This window comes from Equus asinus, chromosome 3, assembly GCF_041296235.1.
Source record: "Equus asinus isolate D_3611 breed Donkey chromosome 3, EquAss-T2T_v2, whole genome shotgun sequence".
NCBI lineage: Eukaryota > Metazoa > Chordata > Mammalia > Perissodactyla > Equidae > Equus > Equus asinus.
The window spans coordinates 158,110,291-158,135,637 of record NC_091792.1 but is presented as its reverse complement, the minus strand read 5'-3'; the positions used below and the strand labels follow the sequence as shown (position 1 = coordinate 158,135,637).

General features: G+C 53.1%; 1 protein-coding gene across 5 annotated transcripts in view; it reads left to right on the top strand.

Annotated features, from left to right (window-relative positions):
* Window positions 1-14,277: 14,277 nt before the first annotated feature.
* The window catches only part of AFAP1 (actin filament associated protein 1), a 162,469-nt gene continuing 151,399 nt past the window's right edge, over window positions 14,278-25,347 (top strand). For 2 of the 5 annotated variants that reach the window (XM_070506283.1, XM_044767883.2), the window contains exon 1: window positions 14,278-14,503. The gene's annotated coding sequence lies outside the window, so the exon portion shown is untranslated. The remainder of the gene's footprint in view (window positions 14,504-25,347) is intronic. The other 3 variants (XM_070506284.1, XM_044767885.2, XM_070506285.1) reach the window with 2 other exon arrangements.

Below are 25,347 nucleotides of genomic sequence, written 5' to 3'. Positions count from 1 at the left end.
CCCAACGCCCCGGGGCACCCCTGTCAGAGGGATTTGGATCTCTGCTCTCAGAAGCACATCTCAGCCGGGCACAGGTGCCGATGGTAGAGAAGTGCATCAGAGCCGATGTCTGCCCTGGTCAGGTTGGGGAGACGGACCAGCACACAGACAGTGACCACAAGACTGACCGCTGCCCTCTCAAGGAGGCCCCCACCACACCCAGAGGCCAGGTGAGGCTCTCTGAGAAGCTGCTGCCCAAGCTAAGTCTTGACAGATGAGGAGGCCAATGAAAGGAAGGGCGTTCCGAGCTGAGGGAACAGCAAGAGGAGATGCACTGAGGCTGGAGACAGCCTTGCAGTTTATGAAAACTTCCGTAGTTGTTATGACCGGAGCACATGGCTGAAGAAAGAAAGAGAGTGCAGGCAGAGCTCCCCCGTGGGAAGGCCCAGCAGGCCTGTCCCACCTACCATCGGCCACTGCTGTCCTGGGATCAATGTTTCATAGTTTCTATTCTAGTCAGCTTGGGCTGCTATAACAGAACACCACAGGCTGGGCGGTTTAAACGATGAGCATTTATTTCTCATAGTTCTGGAGTCTGGAAGTCCAAGATCTAGGTGCCGGCATGACCCGGTTCTGGTGAGAGCCTGCTTCCTCGCTTACAGGTGGCCGCCTTCTTGCCGTGTCCTCACAAGGCAGAGAGAGAGAGAGCAACTCTCTTCTCCTCCAGCTCATCTTCTTATGAGGGCACTGATCCCATCATGAGGGCCCCACCCTCAAGACTAATCGCTTCCCAAAGGCCCACCTCCTGATCCGTCACACTGGGGATGAGGGCATCAGCATAGGAATTTGGGGACACAGACATTCAGTCCATAGCACTCTCTGATCTTATTCCAGCCACATTAATGACTCTTGTGAACCTTGGGGGTTTTTTTTGTTTTTTTTTTTTAAAGATTTTATTATTTCCTTTTTCTCCCCAAAGCCCCCCGGTACATAGTTGTATATTCTTCGTTGTGGGTTCTTCTAGTTGTGGCACGTGGGACGCTGCCTCAGCGTGGCCTGATGAGCAGTGCCATGTCCGCGCCCAGGATTCGAACCAACGAAACACTGGGCTGCCTGCAGCGCAGCGCGCGAACTTAACCACTCGGCCACGGGGCCAGCCCCGTGAACCTTGGGTTTTTGCCCCAAAAGCATGTCCACCTGTACACAAGCTGTCCCATCTTAGTAAATGGCATGACCGTAAACCCAGTTATGCAGGTCAGAAACTGGGGATTTCCCTCAGCCCCCGAGGATGACCCGTCAGAAGTCCCGGTTCCACCCTCCAGTTGTTTCTCTGCATCTCAGCAGACACCGTCATGGAATTATCCAGACCAGAGAACATTCCGAGAGGGGAAGGTGGCACTGTTACCAACGACCCTGGGACGCAGGCATTCACCTCGCCTGTCCCAGACGAACCAGACATGTGGTCACCCTGACTGTCCTCCAGGCCACCCTCAGCTGTCCCCACTCTCGCCTCCAGACAGGTCAAGTCCCACCCAACAGCCAGAGTGACACTTTGAAAATGTCAGCTGGATCGAGCCATGCCCCCCATGGCTGCCTTCTATGGCCCCCACTCCACATGGGGTCCTGGTGTCTGTCCCGCAGGTCGCAGCCACGCTGTCTTTCTTTGAGTTCCTTGGGCCGCGGGCCTCGAGCTCACATGTGCTCTCCTCCCTCCGCGTGGCCTTGGCTTCTGCTCAAGGCAAGCCCTTCTCTCCCTTCTCGGTTCAGCCCCGAAGTTCCCGCCTCAGACAGGCCCGTGCTGGCGCTAGGAATCTCCCCGCCTGTGCCTGGAATTCACCAAGCCTGCCCGCGAGGCTCCACTTTCTTCTTTAGCTGTTTACTGACTCCTTCCCTCCAGCAGACTGGAAACCCAAGGGGGCTGGCCATTTTGCAATAGTGCTCTGTGACCTGGGAGTGTCACAGGAATATTTAGTATTGAGACAGGGGCCCATGTGGACACTGCGCTAACCCAAAGTTTCTCAAGGCGTCAGTGCTTCCAGAACAGCACAGTGCAAGACAGCTTTCTGCGATGATGGAAATGGCCTATATCCACACTGTCCAGTGCAGTAGCCCCTAGTCCTTGAAATGTGGCTAGAGTGACGAGGAAACTAAATTCTTTTTAATTAAAGTTAAGTAGCCACACGTGGCTAGTGCTACAGATTGGCCCCTGGGGCTCTAGAAGATTAGAAACTTCTGCTCTCACCCGAGAGGTGGACACCCATAGGAGGTCCTGGGGTCTGTCCTTCTGTCTAGTGATAAGTGTTCATTTGGTGGCCGGTATGCAGGGTCAACTCAGCTGAGCACCCCTGCATCTGGCAGTGCCCTGGGTGCTGGCAGTGTGCGTGGCACAGTCCCTGCCCTCCAGAGCTCATGGCCCCTGTCTGAGCCTCAGCTGCCCCAGGTTCTGAGGACCTGCCCACCCCAAGCCCCAAGCTGAGTCGGGCTCAGTTCTCCATGCCGGCCTCATGTCTGCCGATGGCAGGGTTTGGCTCAGAAGTGTCACCTCCAGTCAGGCCCATCAGCCAGAACTAGTCGCGTGACCCCACCCAACTGCAAAGTCATCTGGGAAACAGGGGCACCCATGTGTGCAAGAAGGGGAGACCAGCCTACCGGCGAGCACTCCTGATGCTGCAGCCGAGGCTTCCCGAGGTCTTCCTGTCCCCACCTGCAATCCCCAGTGCCTTCTGTGGCTCCTTGTATGAATTGTCCGGAGGCCCAGCTGCCCTGGTCACCATCCTCTGCCGGTGAGCCGCCCTCACTCATCTTGCCATCCTGCCCACCCACTGCATGGTCCCCACACCATCCGAGTCCTTGTCATGCTCGGCGCCCCCCCGAAGGTGCTTTACCCACAAGGCACCAGGTTCTGCTCATGACCAGCACAGGATAGCGGACCGAGGATGCTCCTGAGCCACCTGCAGTGTGGACTCCCTGGTGACCCCGTGCAACAGCTCTGCCCCAGAGGTACTCTGTTCTGCGTGGAGATGCTCCACTCAGTCAGAAGCCTCAGGGGCTGGCCTTTGAGACACACAAGGAGTGACAGGAAGGTGGGCAAAAGGAGGGGGTGCTGAGCCAGAGCCATGAGCCAGCGGAAGAGTTGGGTGGAGAGAGGGGAGGGGGAGCCAGGAGGGAGACAGGAGGGGACAGCAGGGAGGGAGACGGAGCTGGAGGAGCGAGTCGCAAGCACGACGTCCCGAGTGACTGGGCCTGTGGACCGTTTGGGGCTGTCCTTAACCCTCCCCACCCCGGGTTCTGAGCCAGCTGAGAATCAACAGGAGACGATGCAGAACCAGGGACTGTATCAGTTTCCTTCACGCAGCAGACCCCAAAACCCAAAATGCAGCACTTCCGGGAACAACTGAGTTAGAAGATGTTGCTTAGTTGTTTTACAGGAGAAAAATCTGGAGGGTGATCCCCCCGCCCCCGCCCCAAGCCTGGACCCGGGGTCAGCAGGGTGAAAGTGGGTGGTGCAGTGCGAAGCAGAGGCACCCTACAGCCAGCGGTGAGCAGCAGGGAACCTGCTTGCCAGCCGCCTTCCCTGGGGAACACAGACAGGGGCTTCAGGCCCCCAGCACCCAGGCCGGGCACCTGCCCCGGCACAGTCACCGGGAGGTGAAGGGCATCGTAGCGGTGTGCATTTCTCAGCTCTTCCTCCCTGAGCTCTTCGCCCCATCTGAGCACCTGGGGTCCTCACAATGATGCTATGGGGCAGATCCTTCTGAAGCCCACTTTATGGATCTTGCCCAGGATCACCGAGCTGTGACTGTCAGAGTGAAGACCCACAGCCCACACTCTGGGTTTGGAGAAGAAGGACCGTCCCATGTGTGCTCCCGGACAAGCCTGCCTGGGGAGCCAGGAGCGGAGCTGGCGTGCAGGTCACCCGAGACCAGGCAGTCGTCCCAAAACCTCCCGCTGCTCCACCCGAGGTCCCTGCCCCACCTCATTTTCCGTGCTACCAGGTCGCCACCGCTCCTTGCTGTCGTCTCTCTTGGCTCCCAGGCTGCCCCTCCACAGCAGAAACCTATCATTACACAGGTGAACACTGGATCGTTCCAGAAGCTGGTCCCCACCGTCCAGAGTGGAAGGAACTCTGGCGTGGGGTAAGTGATGCACCCGTGCTGGGCACTCTGTGACCCGGCCAGGTCCCCAAGCTCTGGGCTGGGAGGCGCCTGCCCCAGCACGAGAGCACTTCTGACAAGTTAAACGAGAAGGGAGATGGTGCCTTCCTGGTGACGATCAGAGGTGGCCAGGCTGTCACTGAGCGAGGTTTCATGACTAACAGAGGCTCCCTTTGCTCCTGTCTGAATCGTGAGGCCCGGGGGACACCCTCACGCCTTTTGATAGCTCCGGTTAGCTAGCCCTGCCCGCACTGCTCCTCCAGCCCCCAGCGCCCTGGCGATCTCTCTGTTCTAGCACTCACACACCCCTGCGTTCCCTCGCCTGTCCTGTGCTCAGCAGCCCAAGCAATCCGTCTGTAGCGCACACTTGATGGTGCCATCCCCCACCTGGAGACCTCACTGGGGGACCTCCGTGACCTCTGCCCTCACTCCTTCACAGGCCTCACCTGGCCACTGACTCCCTCTCCAGACTCTTCTTTGCTCCTTACCTCTTGTGCCCTCATTTCTTGAGGAACATCTTCTCATCTCTCTCCCAAACACTGTGCCCTTTGCAAAGGCTCCTCCCTCTGCCTGGAATGCCCCACCTGCCAAACTCCTATTCAACCTTCAATACCCAGCTGAGATGCTATCTCCTTTGCAAAGATGTCCATGATGGAACCCCCCTCCCCAAACTGTTACCACCCTTCCTTCCATCCATACAACCCAGCTCATTGACAAATGTTTACTGAGCTGGGAATGACAAAAAAAGAGGTGAAGGAGACACTGCCCTGACCTCAAGAACTGATCACGAACCCACAGAGGAGATGTGCTATGGGCTGAATTATGTCCCCCCAAATCCACATGTTGAAGCCCAAACCCCCAATGTGACTGTATTTGGAGACGGGGCCTAGAAGGAGGTCACTGAGGTCATAAGGGTGGGGTCCTGGCTGGTGCCTCATATGAAGAGGAAGACAGTTTCCTTGCACGTGCCCCGAGGGAAGGCCCTGTGAGCACACAGCAAGAAAGCGGCCAGCTACAAGCCAGGAAGATGGCCTTCACCAGGAACCTCATGATCTCAGACTCCCCAGCTTCCAAAACAATGAGAATAACTGCCTGTTGGTTAAGCCCCGGGTCTGTGGCATTTTGTTATGCAGCCCGAGCTGACCGATACAAGATGGTCAGAGGAACAGGCCCGGGCAGCAGAGGCAGCGCATGCTGGGGCAGAGGGCAGGGTGGGGTGTCTGGGAAGGCGTCCCACACTGAGCTCCTTGGAGCTGAGTCCAGAAGGCGGGCAGGACCAGCGAGTGAAGGCCAAGTGAAGGAAGGAGGAGTGGGTATTGCAGGCTGAGGACACGGACCAGGCAAAGGCCTGAGGACAGGAAGCTGCCTGTTGGCCCCAGGAGCCGCCCAGCATGGCCGGGCCGGCCGGGGAAGGGGCATTCCCTTCTCTGTGCTCCACCAGAGCCCAGCTGTACCTTGGTTTGCACACTTTCCACATCAGCTCGTAGCAATCTTCAAACCCTGCCAGGGAGACACCACCGTGCCTGGCTGGAGCCCCCTGGCTTGCAACATCCCCTGGAATCTGCAGGTCAGTCTGCACACATTCTGCATTCTGGCCCTGGCACCTGCTCAGATGGCCTGAGGGCCTGGCCCGAGGCCAGGGAGTTTATGCACATCTGGCAGCAGCCCGCAACCAATGAGGCTCCCCAGCTCCTCCCCCGCCAGGTGGGACAGCCCTGGGACTGACCCTGCTGCCCACGGCGGCCACCTGCTCATGGACACCCCTCTCTGGGCTCCTCTCCTCCCTTCCTCAGCCCTTCTGTCTCCACCATGGTGCCCCCTGGGAGGTACTCAGTCCTGGTTTCTGGGTCTACTTTTGGGGACACCTGCCTTTCCCCTGGCCTCACCTGCCAGGGGGTAGCCATGTGTTACTCTTACGGTGGCCCCAGTGCTCCTGCCCTCCAGGGATAAATATAACCGTCTGGCACAACTGTCCAGGGCCGTGGAGGGTGGTCGATGGCTGCCACTGCTCCTGTAATAAGGCAAGGTCCCTAGCCCATGGTCACACTCCACTGCTGATCCCAGGAGCACTGACACCCAGAGCTCTTCTCTCTCCAGCCTATAGAACATGCTTTCTGCATCTCATAACAGATTCTTCCGGAGGGCCCAGAGGAAGCCACTGGGCTGTGGGGACCTGCAGCTCTCTCTTGAGTCCTCTGGAGGGAGGGGGCAGCCCAGAGCTGGGGGAGGAGTGGGCACAGCCTCTGTCCTGTCTGACATCACTGCTCCCGTTGACCTCCTGCCTGGGCTCCATCTGGCCCACCCTCCCTCTTGGTGGGCTTCTTCCAGCTGCCCTCGGTCACCAGCCCATCAGCAAGTGTGAGGATGTGCAGACCCTAGTCGGTTTGCCACCATGCAGTTCCTTCCTCAGCACTTTGAGGCCCCATGCCTTTGAGGTCTGCCAGACACCTGCTTTACTTTCCCCCGGGGAGCCCCACCAGTCAGGATGCTCCCCCAAAGTCCCACGATGTGTTGGAGACCAGGCTGCCTACCTTCATCAGCTGCTAGCACAGCCGCACTTCTCACTTGCCAAAATGTTTGTCACTCTCCTCGACTCTAAAAGCTCTGTGGTCCTGCAAATGTTTCCAAGACGTTTTTTCCCCTAGAAAAAAGTAGATCGAAGGGGTTTGCAGTCATCCTCTGGACTCAGATATTCTCCCACAGTCCAAAGACGACACGGTGGGGATTGGGGAGGACTCTCCCACCACTTCTGGGGGTGAGGTTGGGCCAAACCCATTGCATCTGTCTATTCACCTCTTTCAACACTGACCAGCCGTGGCCCCACCCCCTCAGCTCTGCTGAGGGGCAGCCCTTAGTTGCCTTATAGTCCAGAGGTCGCCTTCTGGGGCCCTGGCTCTGCCCTCCTGGACACCTCAGATTGGACCAGAGGTGGCACCAGATCCAAAGGCAGCTAACGGGCAGGTTGACCAGCAGCCCGTGGGTGGTCTGACACAGCAGTCCTGTCCAACAGGAGAAACGGTGACTAACTGGCCAGAGTCTTCCTCTGAAACTGAGATGCATGGATAAGGAAATGGGAGAAGTGGAGAAGGACATGGCAGGGCCCTAGGTTAAGGAGCCACAAACCAGCAAACCCAGAGTCTTAGTAATTTCCGTCCACAGCATCCTGCCCAGTGCCTGGCACAGAGTAGGCACTCATAAAAGTTGCAGATTTATATCTTTTCAGAACATAGGGGGGAAAGGGAGGCCTGCGCTTTCATCATAGAACGGTCCAGATCGAGTGATCGGTGTAAAGTGTCCGGGCCTGAGTTCGAGGACCTGGCTCTGGTGTTCACTAAGGGTGTGCCCTCAGGCAAGTCAGTGACCTCACCAAACCTCCGGTTCTCCAACTGCCGGAGGAGGCACCAGCTGGATGTCCCCAAGGGCTCCAGGCCACACTGTTCAAACATTCCCGTGGCAAGGACTCTTCCGCCTTGCGGTGACTTCATACATGGCAGCTGCCCAGCCTCCACAGTGACATGTTCCTTTAAAAATGTTTCTTAAGGGGCCAGCCCAGTGGTGGAGCGGTCAAGTTCGCATGCTCCGCTTTGGAGGCCCGGGGTTCACAGGTTCGGGTCCTGCTGCGGGCCTACGCAGCGCTCAGCAAGCCATGCTGTGACAGGGGTCCCACAGACAAAATAGAAGAAGATTGGCACAGATGTTAGCTCAGAGCTAATCTTCCTCACACACACACAAAAGAACAGCCTGGGCCATGGTTGTCACAAGGCGTCTCCACCCAGCCGGGTTTCCCCTGCAGCCCTTTTCCTCTTCTCTCCTTGAGTCCCCTCACCCCTACTGCCTTCATCTTGCCCCTGCTCTGGGGGCTCCCACACGTAGCTGCCAAGCCCTTCGCGTCCAGAGTGGCTCAGGTCCACTTGTATCTCTGCCTCAGCCCCTCCACCTATGGCTGGAGGGTCTTTATAATCAAACCTACGGTTCAAGGTGGCTTCGCAGCCCAGTACATGTGTTTTCCCTTGGAAAGGAGTCTGGCGGTTTGCTCTTATAGCGCTGTCTCCACCCCGTGGACAAGGGTGGGAGGGGCCAGGCCCGCAGGCAGGGAGGCTGATGTGGATGCTTTGCCATAATTCTGGGGAGAGACGCAAAGGCTGGGGGAGGCTGCGGCAGGAGGCTGGGAGGACAGGGGTTCCCAGGAGAGACTCACCAGGACCTGGGGACTGAGAGTAGGGGGTGTTATTCTTTTAATGAGAGAGACCTGAGCATGGAAATGCCAACTGGAAAGAGGCAGGGGAGGGAGGGAGAAGAGGAAGAAAGGCCAATATGGACTGAGAGCACGATGCCCGCCAGGCACCGTGGTCTGATTTGAATCTCTTGACAGCCCCATGAGATTGAGTAATTCAACAAACAGTTACTGAGTGCCTACTGTGTGCAAGCACTCTTTGGGGACCTCGAGATACAGCAGTGAACGAGATCGATAAAAATCTGGAACTTGTCTTCAGTTTGGCGTGGGCGGAGCAGACAGACCACGCATGCGTCGCGGGGGGATAAATGCTAAAGAAAAAACATCACACAGGACAAGGGGAGAGAGCGACAGGACACAGTGCTGTTCTGTACAGGCTGGTCAGCGAAGGTGACGACTGAGTCAATCCTGGGGCATGGGAAGTCGCTTCTCTCATGGTGACAGGGAAGGAAGGAGGAAAGGAAGGTGGGGATGCTGTTTAGTTTGTGGAAGAGCAAGGTCTGGACAACTTGTTTTAACCCTGAATTGTTTCCAGTCAGATAGCAACTGCTCAGCGAGCGCATACCGTGGAGCCAGGTGCCTCGCGGGTGCCGGGGAGATAGCGGGAACCAGACGTCCCGCCCTGGAGGAACTGGTTGTCGCGTGGGGGAGATGGAGCTGGAAACAGACCATGAGTGTGAGAGGGTGAGGTGTAGCTGTCCAGGGTGGGTTGTTCAAGCAACGGTTCGATCATGCAGGAGGCAAAGATGCCTTCCCGGAGAGCCGAGGCAGCTTCAGGGAGGTGATGTTTGAACTGGGTCTTGAAGAATGGGTAGGAGTTTGCCAGGTGGGGGCTTGAGCGGGAAAACCACTTACATCTACTGGGCACTTACCACGTGCTAGGCAATTTACATATGCTGTCCATTTAATTCTCAGAAAAATCCAGCATAGTAGGCACTATCCATACTTTACTATTGTGGCTATGGAGGCTCAGAGAAGCTAAGAGACTTGCCCACTGTCACACAGGGGTTAGTGCTGAGTTTCAAGAGACTGTTTTGCTGTCAAACTTATGCTTTCTCCAGGACACTACCCCACCGTGTTTGCAAAGGCACCAAGCAGAGCAAGAGAACGACACGCTTGGGGCCAGCTGGGAAGTGGTGTTTTTCATATTACGCCCCGTGCATGAAGGAGACTGAAGACAGTGCATGTACATGGTGGGAGAGACGGTCCATGGAAGTGGTTGTTTGTTTCAGAGGAGATGGGTTGACAGTTTCCCCTCTTTCAAGCTTATCGGACTGCTATCCCGTCGCCTTTTGACTTCCATTTTCTCTGGTAAGAAGTCATCTGTAATTCTTACTATTCCCCAGAATATGATGTTCATTTTCTATGGCTGCTTGGACGATTTTTTTTTTAAACCATTGGTTTTCAGCAGCCGTGATAGGCAGCCTCTGAGCTGACCTCCAACCACCCCTGCTTCCTGGAGTTCTCTCCCTTGCGTGGTCCCCTCCCCTTGAGTGTGGGCTGGACCTACTGACTCACTTTTAATAGAAGACAGTAAAAGTGATGGAATGTCACTTTTGGTACTGGGTTGCAAAAAAACTGTGGCTTCCATCTCAAGCGTTCTCCCACTCACTTGCCCTGAGGAAAGTCAGCTGTGTACTGTGAGGTGTCCTGGGTAGGGCTCACGTAGTAAGCTATGGAGGGAGCCCAACAGCCAGGGAGGAACTGTGGCCTGTGGACAGCCATATGAGCGAGCTTGGCAATGGGCGGCCCCCCTGGTTAAGTCTTCGCATGAGACCGCCACCCTGGCCCGCAGTTTGATTGTAGCCTGCGAGAGACCTTGGGCCAGACGCCCCAGTTCAGCTGTGTTGGATTGCTGACCCACAAAGACTGCGAGATGATAAATGCAAGTTGTTCTAGGCTGCTGGGTTTGGGGTAATTTGTTACATAGCAATGGATGGCTAATGCGGCGGCCCTGTGGGCTTTCATTGCGTCGGTGTGCTGACATCACAGCCTAATCTGGGCCCAGATTTCCCACAGGTGCCCAGTTGCCATAGATGATCTTTGCTCCCTGTAGGCCCCAGAATCTAGGCAGACCGTGTCAAAAGTGTCATGGAAATGCAGCTTCACTTGGCATATAAATAGCTTGCAATTAATTTTTCTCCACAAGAGAACTTGTTACTGGAAGAGCTCTCGGGCCACTAACCCCACTGCCTAGCCCTTCACGGTATCAGATGAGGTCAGGAGTTTCCACAAAGAGCGTTGGCCCAACTTTCGGCTCAGCAAACCCTGATTTATTTTCCCGTGGAGTGAAGGCTCCTTACAGCAGGAGGGCTGTGGTGGCAAAGAGGGGTTGGACTTATTTTCCTTGGTTCCAAGAAGTCCCAACATTTCAGTTTCATTTAGGGAGAAACTAATCAGAGCCATGAAACCACGCCTGGACCGGCTCACTGGGTGGTGAGTTTCTTGTTAGTGGACATAAGCCCAAATACAGTGACCACTGATGAGGAAGGAGAGTCAGGCCAAGTTTGTTAATTTGACAAACATCTGTCGAATGCCTCTACGCTTCAGCTAGGAATTCTGTAAGTTACAGAAAAATTGGCTAACAGAGGCTTATACAAATAAGGAACTTGTTTTTCCTACCTAACAGACAATCTGGAGGTTGGTGATTCTTGGTCTTGATTCAGTGGCTCAAGGGTGGAAGAGTCAGAATCTCTCTGATGCTGACTTTGCTCGTGGTGGTGAGATGGCTGCCACAGCTCCAGACATCACATGTGTTCAAGGTAATAATCCCTGCTGCTGAGAAGAAACAGTATCAGCTGTGTCTATTTCTTTTCCCAGAGAGGAAAGTCGTCCCTAGAGACGAGCGATGTGCTGGCAAATTTTCAATTCCTGGCATTCTGGCGGACAGGAGGAAGGAAGTCCTGACTTGTAGCAGTTGCCAATTTCTGTGGCACAAATTGTGCTACCACCTCTGCTCTCCAGCTGCCAACGTGACATCGCTGGCTTTGGAAACGGGAAGAGACGCCAGCTGCACCCCATTCTACAGTCCTTCCAGCATCCAGTTACAGTAGATGCAAAATCCTCGGTAGCATGGGTAATTGTAAACTGTAGGAAAATAATCAGGAAGTAATGAATTATGAGTATTTATCATCTTTTTTTAATATAACTTTTAATTGTAAGTTTACGTAATTTAATTTTTAAGTAATGACTGTGTTTAACAACTTACTTGCAAAATTTCTGAACAAAGAGCAATCAGCTCTCACGGTCTGGTCCAAATCAGCTCCGGGACACAAATGCCAGAAACCTTGCAGCCACCTTCCACTATGTCTCACTGGCCAGGACAAGGTCACATGGCCACCTTGGGCTATATGGGAGGATGGGAAGGCAAGAAACTATTCGGGGCTCTGTAATGGAACATGGCCAGGGCAGAGGGGGCCGGGAAGGACTGACCGGTCTGCCTGCAACCAGTTGCCCTCGAACAAAAACGTGCTGGGCACAGCGATGAGAAAGACAGGCTCCATTTCTCTTCTCATGGGGCTTCCACACTATTGGCAAGAGAGAGATTTTAAACAAATAAGTATAATTGTGGTGAATGCCAGAAAGAAGTACAGGGTGCTAAGAATGGGTCAACTGGGGAGGGAACCTAGTGTTAGATTTTTATTTTTTCATAACAAATAACCACAAGCGTAGCAGCTTAACACAACACACACATTTCTTAACTCAGTTTCTGTGCTTTGCCTCTGGCATATTTTAGCTGGGTCCTCTGCTCAGGGCCCCCCAGGCTTCATCAATGTTTTAGCCGGGCTGCATTCTCACCTGGAGGCTCGACTAGGAAGGAGTTCACTTCCAAGCTGGTTCCGGTTGACGCCAGGATTCAATTCTATGGGCCCGCGTGATTGCAGGCCCAGCTTTTTGCTGGTTGTCCGCCAGAGGCTGCCCTTAGGTCCTACAGACCCTCCGCCAGGTGGGCTTCTCCAAAGGCCCCCTGACGGCACGCAGGCGACTGCTCCTCAGTCTGTAAGCAGAACCTCTCCCTCTGGTGTGTTAAGATGAATTCTTATGCTGTGTAACGTGTCCATGGGAGTGACAGCCCGTCACCTCTGCCACATTCTACCGGCTAGGAGCTGTCACAGGCTCAGCCTGCGCTCAAGGTCGAGGGGATGGCACGAGGGCGTGACTCATTGGGGGTCGCCTTGATGTGTGTCTGCCATAGCTGTACTTGGTGCAGGGGTGGCTCTGAAGCCTTCCTGGGGAAAGTGACCTTTAGGGTGGGACTTGAAGGGTCAGTAGGATTTGGCCAGGCACAGGGAGAAAAGCGTGTCAGGCAGAGGGCAACGGTCCAAAGCCGGCAGCCTGGAGTGCTGTCCTTTGTCCTAACTACTTCCGTCCCTGAGAGTCTGATTTCCTGAGCTCTGAGTACATGCCCCAACCACACTGGGGCCTGGCTGGGGAGACGTGGGGAGGCTTCTTATGTTCACGCAGGAATTTGTTTGGCAAGTCAGATTGGAAGCCAGGCTTTCAGTGGGGTGTGTGTGTGTGTGTGTGTGTGTTAGTGCATGTGTGTGCGTGTGTGTGTGCAGGGAGATGGGGCTGGGGTCCGCCCCGGTCACCGTCAAGACCTTACCCATTCATCCATCCCTCTACCAGCTTTCCCCGAGTGCCTTCAGGGCGCCAGGCCCTGTTCTGCACACAGAAATGAATCAGTCAGGCCCCTGCCTTGTCCTAGAAGGGTCACACTTCACCAGGGGTGGGGGACAGCCACTCAGACGGAAAACTCCGGCTGACGCTGTAAAGGGGAGGCAGTGCGTGCTGGGGGAGTGCAGGGAAGGACTGCACAAGGGGGCGAGGGAAAGGATGCACTCAAGGACGCTTTCCGATTTTAACCTGAGCAGCCCCGTGGATAGAGTGGCCATTTACTGAGAAAGAGAAGAATGTGGAGGAGCAGGTTGGGGGGCGGTGAATAAAGCACTTTGTTTTCCCCGAGAGGTTTGCGATGCCTCCTGGGCGAGGTCTGGCCTGGAAATACGGATCTGGCAGTCACTCCAGTATGTGGATGCTGCTTAAAGCCTGGGAGAGCATGACTGGGAGAGGGTCTGTCGAATAGAAGCACATCCGGCAAGAGCCATGGGCCACCCTAACACCCCAACAGGAGAGGCAGAGAAGGGGTGGATGCTGGGCACTTGAAGAGGAGCAGCTAGTGAGACAGAGAAAAACCCTGACTGCCGGGTCAGACGATGCTGAAAGATCACCTACGATGAGGACAGAGGTTTTAAAGATGATTGGTGCTTGGGTATATGGGGGTGACAGGAAGGCATTTCAGGTTGGGAATAGCAAAACCACGAAAGCTTTGAGGTAGGAAGGGGAAACAGCCCGATTCTGGGCTCCTTTATCATGCGTTAGTGACCCCGAGAAATCTCCTGTCCTGCTTGACCCAGCTCCTTAAGGGACTGCCAAGTTTGCCTCTACTCCACTCCTAACCCACACCGTACGTGCTGCGAAAGTGTTTGTTGAATGAATAAAAGATGAACAAGTGAATGGGACTATCTGACTTGGGGCTACAGGTGATCTCGCTCCTTGGGCCTCAGTTGCCCTTTCTGTAAAGCAGGCCAACCCTGCAAACCTGAGTCCTGGGTTTGGAAGGAGCACGCCCTGCTGGCTAGATCGCATGTGGTCCTTACGCTCGCCCTTCCCAGATGGGCCCCGATTGGACCGCGGATGAGGCGGCTATCAGTCCCGCCTCCCTGAGGAACCCCGGCCCCGCCCCGCCCCTCCCCGCCCCGCCCCTCCCCGCCTCGCCCCGGCGCGGCCCCGCCCCACCTCCCTTTGTTTCCCCGGCCCCGCCCCCTGCGCGCAGCTCCCTCCCCATTGGTCGGGGGGCGGGCCCTGAGCTCCGGGCGCCGCCGGGGGCGGGGCGGAGGGGGCGGGGCGGGGCGAGTGCGCCTGCGCGGTGCCCGAGCCCGGCCGCAGCCCTGCGCCGGCGGCTGCTCCGCGCGGACCCGAGCCGGAGCGGGACTGCGACGGGCCGAGGCGGCGGCGAGGCGGCCCCGCCCCGGGGCTCCATTGTTGCGGCGGCCGCGGCTCTGCCGGCTCTCGGCTCCGCTCCACGGTCCCGGCGCCGCCGGCGGGGAGCGAGCGCTGCCGCAGAGGCGGGGAGGTGAGGCGGCGGCGGGGGGGCCGGGCGGTGGTCCCCGGCGAGGTCGGGGCCGGACGGGGGTCCCGGGGCCGGATGCGGCCAAGGGGCCGGACGGGGGTCCCCGACGGGCAGGGGTTCGGGGGCCGGCGAGGTTTCCGGTCGGATGGGAGCTCCAGGGGCCGGGGTGGGGGTCCCCGCCGGGTTGGCAGTCCGAGGGGGCGCCGCGGGGTCGCTGCCCGAGGTGACGGCCACCGCCCCAAGCGCCAGCGGGCCGGGCAGGGTCGGGGCTGAGCGCCCGCCGGCGCCCGGGCATTGTCTCGGCCTGGGGTGGCACCGAGGGGGCTCCGCGCCTGCTGCCACTCGGCGTGAACGCGCCCGCGGGGGTCCTGGCCACCCTGAGAGGGGGCCACTGCCTCTGTCCCCACTCCCCCGTGGTGTGGCTGGTTCAGCGTGTCGCCGGGGTGGCTCTGCGTGGGCCCTCGCGCGTGGGGACTCCCGGACACCCTGCGAGTGGGAGACTGTCTGTCCCCGCTCTCCCCACGGTGTGGCTGGTTCCTTGTGTCTCACGGAGGTGACTGCGTGGCCCCTCGATCGTGGGGTCCTGGTCACCCTGAGAGGGGGGCTCTTTCTCGCCACTCCCGCCCTGACTGGGCCACTGAGTGTGGTGTGTCACCGAGGGTGGCTCTGCGGGGCCCGCGCGCGTGGTGTCCTGGCCACTCTGCGAGTGGGGGGCTCTGCCCCGGTCCTCCCCTCTTGGCGTGGCGGGGTGTGACCCCGTCCTGGTCCCCCCACCGTGTGTGTGTGTGTGTGTGTCGGGGGGTTCCATGTGTGGGGGTCCTTGTGCGGGTCGTGCGCCCGTCGAGGGGTAGCGGGCTGTGCCCGGGGCGCAGTTGGCCTGGGAGGAACGCCGACCCTCTCTTTTATTTCTTGTCTTATCTGCCGAGTGAGCAGAAGCGGGGAGCGGTGCTGCCGGGCTGCCCTTCCCCTGGACCCCGCCCCTAACCCCGGCCCGTCCTCGTGTCCCCGGGGAGCGCGGGGCTGTCACCGCGCCCGGGGAGCGCGCGTCCCGCCGCCGCGTTTCCTGCTCCGGCGCGAGGCTCGCGGCGGGAGCCGGCGCCGATTGGAGGGCGCCCAGCCCCGCTGCCCGGCGCTTCTTGATTTCTTCCGTTAGGATCTGGAGGAAAAAAAATCTGGAAAGCCAGATTTAACTTTGCAGCTCTCGGCGTCTGGAGAGTGGAGGAAACTCTCCCAAGAATTTGGCGGGCTGGAAAATGCGTTTGAAGGAGGAGAATCCACACCCACGCTATGAGGCCAAGGCAGTTAGAGTGAGAGGTCAGCTCTACGAGGGGACAGCAAGGGTGAGGTTGTGGGTGGGGAAAGTCCGATTCCAGCCTGAAGTCAGGACCCGGTGCGCTCTGCAGCCTGTGGATCTCTCAGCCACTTCAATAAAGTGGAATCATTCATTTGCCCTTTCATCCAACTTTTTAAAACACTTATTATGTCCCAGGATGATTCTCTTCCCTGAGGGATGCTAATTGGAACAAGACAGTCTTTCCCTTTTACAAGTGTTCTGGTCCAAGACAGACGACTGAGCTGTAGGCACAAGTATCTCTAACATCCAGACTGAAATTTTTGGGGAACAAGATGGAGTGTACGTAACAGGAGCACAGACAGGAATGCATGAGGAGCACAGCTGTCGCTGTTATGAAGTCCAGACTGAGCCTGCCGCCCTGCCTTATCTGCCTTCTCCCCTGGCTCTTCCCCCACGCCCAGCTCCTGTCATTCCAGCTCCGCTTTCCCATTCCTGTGGTCTCAGTTTAGGTGACACTCTCTCTGGAGCCTTCCCTGAAATCCTTCTGTCCTGCCCTCTCAGAGCTGTGGTCTTCAGGACTGAGTGGTCAGCTGTGGTCCAGCTTGATAAATACTCTGGTGGACGTGGGCACAGTTGAGCTGAGAGCCAGGAAGGTGTATCTAAATGAGGTGCTTTTTCTGTACCACGGATCCAGGCGTTTCGTGTGATTTAAAATCTGCAGTTCTTCTCGTCTCCTGAGGGTTTTTAGATTAATATTTGCTCTTACCCCCTGTGCTTGCTGCACAGTGTAGAGTACTTGGTTAGGATTTGTTGGGTCTCATTCTGCCTCTGGAATTAACTTATTCTTTGTTTCTGCAATGCCACCCCTTCTGGGGTTTAATTTTCTCGCCTTTGAGGTTCTTACCTAGGTAAGAACCTTTGCAGTCCTAAACTTTCAATTCTTTCAACCAAATGTAGCAGAGGAAAGTTCTTTTAGTGTCCGTGGTATAAATACTGGAGGTTTTTGAAAATGTAGATTCTAAAGTGAAAGTTCTTTTTTCTTTTCAAAAAGTTTATTTGCGTGGGTGTGTACTTTGTCTCAGTTAAAGACCAGACTCCATGATGGAAACTTAAGCAAGCTTTTGATGGTGTCTTGCATATTCTTCGTCATTATGTCTTACTTGCAACATCTGTACTGTATCACATTGGCTTGATGTTTTCCTTAATGAAGTCGTTGGGTACAGAGCTCTCGTCAGGGGCGTGTCACTGATCTTTTGAGTGTCATGTGAAGTCAGCCAACTGTGGGCTTCTGTCCGTCCCGGGCTCTGACAGAGGTTTTATTCTGGGAAGTCTGAAATGAGAGCTTCGCGAGTGCCTTGAGTAGGTGTTCACGGCTTCGTACGGGGGTTTAAAGCACAGTGTAAAATGATTACTTGCAAACAATTGCATCATACGTTGAATGGTCTATAAGGAAGCTCCACTTGTAAGGAATACAGGAATTAATCCGTCAAAATATGAATCTCCCTTCTAAGTGGTCTGTTGGTGAGATGGGCATTTGGTGTGCCGATCTTCTTTGAGCCACGCGTCTCTGTCTGTGGCGAGCGGCCGCAATTTTGTCTGCTATTCTTATCTGGGTGATCACAGGGATTAAAAATAGAGGATAGCTGTTTGGTCAAGTACTGATGCTACTGAACTACAATTTTTACTTAACGCAGTAGGGTTTTTGCCTTTATTTTGGTTTCCAGTCTTTTCTTAATTTTTTTAAAAATGCTTTGTTACATGTTCCAGTGGTCTGTTTGGTTAGGGATCTTATTTTAGGAGGGGACTTTAGAAACTCAGCTGGATTTTCTTTGTGGTTTTCTTAGATTGTGTTAATGTTTTCAGTGAGACTTCACTAGTTAATGCTTGCTCTGCATGGAGGGTCTTGTTTCATTTGGAGCAGGCCTGACTTTTATAGGGACTAAATGAAAAGGGGTCTTTCATGGGAGGGAATGCCTGGGCATAGGGAAGATAGAGCTTGAATTCTGCATCTCCAAATTGTCCTCTTGCTCTTCACTGAAGGAAGACAGTAAACCTTGCTCTTCCCCGGGGCCCAAACAGAGAGCTTAATTCCTCCGTCACTGCAGTGCCCCTTGGTGTAATGTCATCGGTGTGGTGGCCTAGAGGTTTGATGTGGCTGTTAGCACACCCACACTCTAAAGAACTGGTGGTGCTTTCCTCTTTTTTAAGATTGTGATCTTCTATAAATCACCTTTTTCCTTTGCGTATTATTTACCTGGAACTGGAAGTTCGGAGATAAATTCTTAGACCATGAATCTGAGTTTTTGGTATTAGCGCCCGCTTCCCACCCCTCACCTGTTCCTTATTTTATACATGTCTGTTACTGTAGGCCACCTCAGAGCCTTTTTGGATGTTGACAGGATGTTAATATAAACAGTAGAGTAAAGGTCACTTAGTCTAGTTCCTGTGGACAGGAGACTTGCATTAGTAACCGGCCTGTCAGGGCTCTTGTTAAGTCCGGGCTCCTCTCTGAGCTTCAGTTCCCTCATCTGTAAGACGGAGTTGTTAGTAATGCCTGTTCTGTGTCGCTCAAGAGATTGTATTGAGGATGAAATGAAATAATGAATGGAATGGAATTTTGTAAGTTGTAAAATAGTATGTTGTCAAGGATTTTTAAAAAATGCTTCATTAGAAATTTAATGTGGGGGCTGGCCCCGTGGCCGAGTGGTTAAGTTCGCACGCTCCACTGCAGGCGGCCCAGTGTTTCGTTGGTTTGAATCCTGGGCGTAGACATGGCACTGCTCATTAAACCACCTTGAGGTGGCGTCTCACATGCCACAACTAGAAGGACCCACAACTAAGAGTATACAACTATGTACCGGGGGGCTTTGGGGAGAAAAAGGAAAAATAAAATGTTAAAAAAAACAAATTGCACTTTAACAAAAAAAAGAATTTAATGAATCTGGGTTTCTCTTTAAAACTCCAAATGTTTAATATGCAGATGATCCTTAATTTGAGATATGTTAGGCAACTTCTTTTAGGGTTGTTTTCTGTCTTTAGTTAGCCAATAATGTTTGATATTTTAGCATTTGGGGGAAACATCAAATTCAGGTTTCAGTTACCGTTAAGCGAGACGACTGAATGTGCCTAATTTAGTCTTTAACATCGCTCCAGTTCCGTACGTTCCCGCGCACCGTCCTTTAATGAAGCATAATTTCTCAACATTTCAGTCCCTAAGTGGCCTGTCTTGAGGTTGGGAAAGGCAGGAGGCACTCTGAGGTCAAGGTCAGCAGAGCATTGCCTGTTCACGTCTGAAGTACCCAGCGGGAGCGGGCAGCAAGCACAGGGAACCCAGCTTCAGCACCAGGGCCCTCTGAAGCACCCAGCAGGAGCGGGCAGCAAGCACAGGGAACCCAGCTTCAGCACCAGGGACGTTTCTAGCCCTCCTCCCCTCAGGCTACTTGGGAAGCTGTTCGCGCAGAGTGTCTCCCATCCACAGGCAGCTCTGCTTTTCCCTTTTTCCCCCTCCTGCCTCTTCCTCCTCTCCACCAGCATCTCCCAGGCGCTGGCAGTGAGAGGAATACAAAGATGAATGAGATAAAATACAGCTCTGGGCCTCAAAGAATTTGCGTTTTATGCACAGGTGTTGAGTAATACTGTCATAGGTCAACAAACATTTGTGTAGATGGGTTACCTGCGATGTGCCCAAGTTCCTTGCCAGATGTGGAGTTAGGAAGATGGGCCGCAGTGACTCATCGGTGAAGAGCTGGGGCTCACAGTCCGGCAGGAGGAGCGGACCTGGGTGCAATGGCGGCGCAGTGCGGTCGGCGCCACTGGAGGCATGCAGCGGAGTTTGGGGGGGCGGGTTGGTGAACACAGTCCAGCATTTCTTCTCCCACAGGCTTCTTAGAGCTTCCAGACGAGACAGGTGTTGGTAGGTGTATGAGTGCAAGGAAGGGTGCTGAATTACCTGAATTTGGAAGTTTATAATTCCTCAAATCTGCGTTTATCAGAACAAGTCTATAATCTGTCTTTTTGGGTGGAGTATGGCCATCCCTGCCTTTTGATTTAAGGAAGCCAGTTGACTCTTGTTGAACTCTGACAATGTGACAGACACTCTGCTGGGTGTTGTCACATGTATCGCTGTGTGAGTTTCCTATGGCTACTGTAACAAATTGCCACAAACTTAGTGGCTTAAAAAAAACAGATATGTCATCTCACAGTTCTGTAGGTTAGAAGTCTGACTCGAGTCTCACCAGGCCAACAGGTGTCATCAGGGCTGTGTTCCTTACTCTAGACTATGGGGGAGAATCGCTTGCAAGCTCGTTCAGATTGTTGGCCAAATGTAGTTCCCGGCAGTTAGGTCCCTGTTTCCTTGCTGGCTATCAGCTGGGGGCCACCCTCAGCTCCTAGAGGCTGCTTTCTGGTCCTTGCACATAACCCCCGATCCCAGAACCGGCAAGGACCATTGAATCCTGCTCCCGTTCTCTGACTTGCCCTTCTGCTGCATCTCTCTTCTACCTGGGGAAAGGTCTTGCTATTAAGGGCTTGTGCAGTTAGACCCACTTAGATAACCCAGGACAATCTCCCTGTCTGAGGTCTGTCGCAGGGTCCCTTTGCCATGTAATGCAGCCTCCTCACAGGTCCCAGGGATTGGGGCATGGACCTCTTTGGGGGCCGTTCTGCCTTCCACAGTTACCCAATCCACTTATGACAACATCTGATGAAGTTATTGTTACCCTCAGTTAACAAATAAATAAAGTAAGGCACCAAAATTTTAAACACATTGGCAGGACCGTTAAGATCTCTATGAAATGACCAAAGCTGTTCTTCTGACTCGCTCTGGAGCTGACGGCAAGACTTCCAGCAGCAAGACCAGTCGGTTAGAGGCAGAGCTCAATTTTGTGTTTTGGAGTATTTAAATGGTCCTCTCTGATTACAGAAGTTTTGCCAGGAAGTCGTTAGGGTAATTCCACTATTAGAAAAAACACCCATGTGGAGAATTTGGGACCTTCCCTTTCCAAGGTTTGTATGAAGGACCCTTTCTTCACGGGGTGAAGAGTGCATGGTTCCATGTCCGTTTCTAGAATGGAAACAGCTGAGTCAACCCAACAGGGACTCGCATTCCTGAGCTTGAGAGAATCTGTTTCAAGGCTGAAGCAAAGCCCAGTAAACAAAGTTTGTACCTTCCCTGGTGTTAGGAATGAGGTGACCTGTGGTCACGGAGACAGCTGGTGATGGTCACCAGGTCCTGAAGGCCAGGCGTGACCTCATTTGATCGTGGAGGCGTTTTAAATAGTTGTTCGTTAGGATTTTTTTCCTTTACAATAAATGACAAGTTCTGATTTGAAATAAACTTCCTGAAAGAAACCAGAATCTCTGATCCTAAGGCTTTTAACCCGGCCTTCAGGAATTTATGAACTGCCTGAAACCCTGTGCGAAAGTTCTGCGTCTGTGCCTCTGCGTGTGTTTACTGCGGCAAGGATTTATGGCTTTCCGTTCGTTTTGGGGTTGGATTCCAGAAAGTTTAAGAACACACTGCTTTATATGATATTCTTGCTGGTCAAGTATCAGATTTTGTTTAAAAATTAAATACCCGTTTTTAAGAATGTTATACAGGCGCATAGTTTTAAGAGTCCAAAGTTCTACAAAGCTTAGAACAAAAAACCAGCAATTACCTACCCCACCCTTCTCCACCCTGATTCCTGCTCCCCGGAGGCCACCCCTTGTCATGTTTTAGCTATTTCTTCCAGATTTTGTGTGTGAGAGACATCCTACTAGGAAGAAGACGGTTTGGGTCCCTTATCCTGTGCCCTCCCCCACCGCCCGCTTTCTCCCTGTGCTCTCAGGATACTTACGTTAAAGGTTTTGGTTAAATATTCAGCAGTACTTAGGACGATTATGGAAATATGATTCACAGCTGAGATATTTAGTTATTTTGATTACATTTCCTTTCTTTCATAGTTTTTTCTTTTTCCTTGAGTTGATAATTGCCCTGCGTTGTTTTGCTTGGTTTTCTTTATATCTGTCCTCTGGTTGGCACCCCTCACCCCCCATTACATTCACACACATCAGGGAATCATCCATTTCATCCTTTTATTAGGATAATTCTTCCCCCACTTCTCGTTCTGCCTGCTTTCCTCTAAATTGGTTGCTTTCTAGGCCGGCTCCCATCTTCCTCTTAGATCGTCCGTTTCACCCTGAGAGTTCCTTTCACCTCTTTCCTGGGTAAGATGCCTCCTTTTTAACTTTTTTTCTCTTTGGTTGAGCATGTTCACCAGTAGCTTTCTAAGAAATAATTATTTTGTGATCTTGTATAATGTTTGAATATTTTACTCTCATTTAATTGATAGTTTGGCTAAGTATGGAACTCTGGATTAGAAAGCACTTTCCTGCAGAATTTTGAAGACACTGCTCAGTTACTTCAAACTTCGAATGTGACGGTCGGTCAATGTGTCCAAAGCTACTCCTTGTGTGCGACCTGCGTTTTCCTCTACTTAATGTTTTAGGCTCTTCTTGCTTGCCTGGGGTTCGGAAAGTTTGTGCTGGTGGTCCATGATGTGGGTCTTGTTTTCGTTCATTGTTCTGGGCACTTGGTGGGCCTGTTCCCTCTGTAGACTCCTGTCCTCTGTTCTGAGCAGGAGTTCTCCTAAATGTCTTCTGTTTTCTTCTATTTCATTCCTTTGTCTTTTTGTTTTCCTTTTTGGGAGATTTCTTCAACTTTTTCTCTAAACCCTACTTTGAATTTTTTATTGCTGTAATTTTTTTAAATTTCAAGAACTCCTTTATAGTTCCTGAAAATATATTTTTTCAAATGCCATCCTTTCTTGTTTCAAAGATGTGGTCAGATGTGGTTTTATTGCGCTCCCTATCTTGGAGGAAAGGTTTATTTATTTACTTATTTTTTTGCTGAGGAAGATGCACTCTGAGCTAACATCCGTGCCAGTCTTCCTCTATTTTGTATGTGGGTCACCGCCACAGCATGGCCACCTGCATGTGGTGTAGGTCTGCACCTGGGAACCAAACCCGGGCCACGAAAGCAGAGCACACTGAACTTAACCACTGGGCCACGGGGCCAGCCCCCAGGAAAGGTTTATTTTTTAATGGCTTTTTGGCTTGACTATCTAATAAAGCCTGAAGTATCTGATAGTGCCTTCATGACACCACTAATGTGAAAGGAAAATTAGCTTTCAACCCATGATCCGTTCTCTAGTATAGAAAAAAAGACAACTTTCCGTCTTTGGGGGTATCAGAAGATAGCCTTTGTGTGTCCTGAACACCTCTGTTTAGAACATTTCTTTTCCATCCATAGTCACGTTGTAGCTAAATTTCGCCCTCTCCTTTGCACACTGAAGCTTGTCCGTCTGGCATTCTGGGCGGTGCTGCCGTCGGCCGGTTCAGAGTTTGGAAATTCTTCCTTTGCCAGCACGCTCGTAGGTGATGGTGCTGTGCAGTGTTGCTGGAGGCAGGAGCATTGAGAAAGCTCCTTTTTTGGGTCATTTTTTAATCATAAAAATGGTTAAGAAAGGAAATAGAAGTGGTGATGATGACGGATTCTTGTTCTGGACGTTAGATAATGGGTGACAAACCCCGGGTATTTTTAAGCCCCGTGGGTGGAGCTAGGTGTGGGGGCTGACCTCCTGTGTGGAACTTGCTGTCAGAAGTGGTTTGTAGGGGCTGGCCCCGTGGCCAAGTGGTTAAGTTTGTGCGCTCTGCTGCAGGCGGCCCAGGGTTTCGCTGGTTTGAATCCTGGGTGCGGACATGGCACTGCTCATCAAACCACGCTGAGGCAGTGTCCCACATGCCACAACTAGAAGGACCCACAACAAAGAACATACAACTATATATCGGGGGCCTTTGGGGAGAAAAAGGAAAAAAAATAAAATCTTTAAAAAAAGAAGTGGTTTGTAGAAAGGGCTTCCTGGGTGCAGGACACAGTGCCTCCTAGGGGCTGTTTGACGAGATTTGCAACAGGTGTCTCAAGAGGAAAGAGGGAGACGTGAAAATCGTTCTGGAGCTGTACATTTGAATGACTTTTGAAACCTGTAGAGGGTTTTCTCAAACCTTCACAGCATACGTTTCTTTGTTACTTTAATGCTCAGATGTGGAGACACAGGGAAAGTGACGAGCAGGGTGAATCTGGAGGACACGTGGCATGATGTTTTCCTTCAAGTCCCCTCCTCCCACTTAATTCATATTTGCGTATTGGGATGTCGGAAGTTACTTGAGATTTTTCTCCCGATGGGTTAATTACTTGAATTTCCTGTTCTTGAAGAATGATCCTCTGGCTTGGTTTCTTCAGGCTGCTATAACGGAAGACCATAGCCTGGGTGGCTCATAAACAACAGAAATGTATTTCTCTCAGCTCTGGAGGCTAGAAGTCTGGGATCAGGCACCGGCAGGGTCAGTGGGCCTCTCCCTGGTTCAAGGATGGCTGTCTTCTTGCTGTGTCCTCACATGGTGGAAGGGACAAGGGAGTCCTCAGGGGTCTCTCATAAGGGCACTGATCCCATTTATGGGGGTTTCACCCTCAGGACCTAGTCACCTCCCAAAGGCCCCACCTCCTCGTACTGTCACATCGGGGACTAGGTTTCAACATGTGTGTTTTGAGGGGACGCAAACATTCAGTCTGTGGGACCCTTTAAGAAGTTCAGATGTGCTGTGTCTTTATGATAAGGGAGACTAAACGGTTCGAAAAGAAGACGATAGTGTGAATGTTAAAGTCTCAGAGTTTTCTGTCACACCACCGTCACCGTCATCATCGGCACTGCTTGTCGAGGGCCGAGTACTTGCCGTGTCCCAGGCGCTGTGCCAGACACTTTCCGTCTCTCTCTCTTTTGATCGTTTCAGCAACTCCGTGGAGTTGGTAATGTCCCCATTTTGCAGGTGACAGAATGAGATGAAAGACTCCTGGTGACGATAGTTAATAATACTGTATTGTGTATTTGAAAGTTGCTAAGAGAGTAGATCCTCAAAGTTCCCATGACAAGAAAAACACTTTGTGTCTAGATGTGGTGATGGATGTTGACTAGACTCATTGTGGTGATCGTGTCACAGTGTGTACATGCATCAAATCATTACGTACTAGAAATACGTTGTATGTCAATTATGTCTCAATTTTAAAAAGTGAGATGGAGAAACATTGCGTAACTTCTCAAGATCACATAGTGAGAGGAATTCAAACCCTACCTGCAAAGCCTGAGCTGCTAGGTGACTAGCCTGCTGCGTGGCCTCTTTATTTGTTAGAACTTTCTGGTGTCTTGATGCCCAAGAACTGCTATGATGGGGCTTTCCACGGCACAGCTGCGAACAGGGCCAGCAATCCTGATGGGCAGCGCAGTCGCTGCTCCAGCTGTTGACCTGCGGGGTGCTCCTTGTAGTGCTGGCCGGTCTTCAGTGTCTGTCCCCTCCTGCCTGCACACACGCCTTCGTTCAGTAGTTGTCCAGGGCCTCATCTGCACGTGTGGAGGAGTCCCAGCCCGGGGGGTGCCGAGGGCACACGCAGTGAGGGAGGCGGGTGTGGATGCTGTTGACTGTGTAGGCTTTGACAGGTGCCATTAGGGAGGCCTGAACA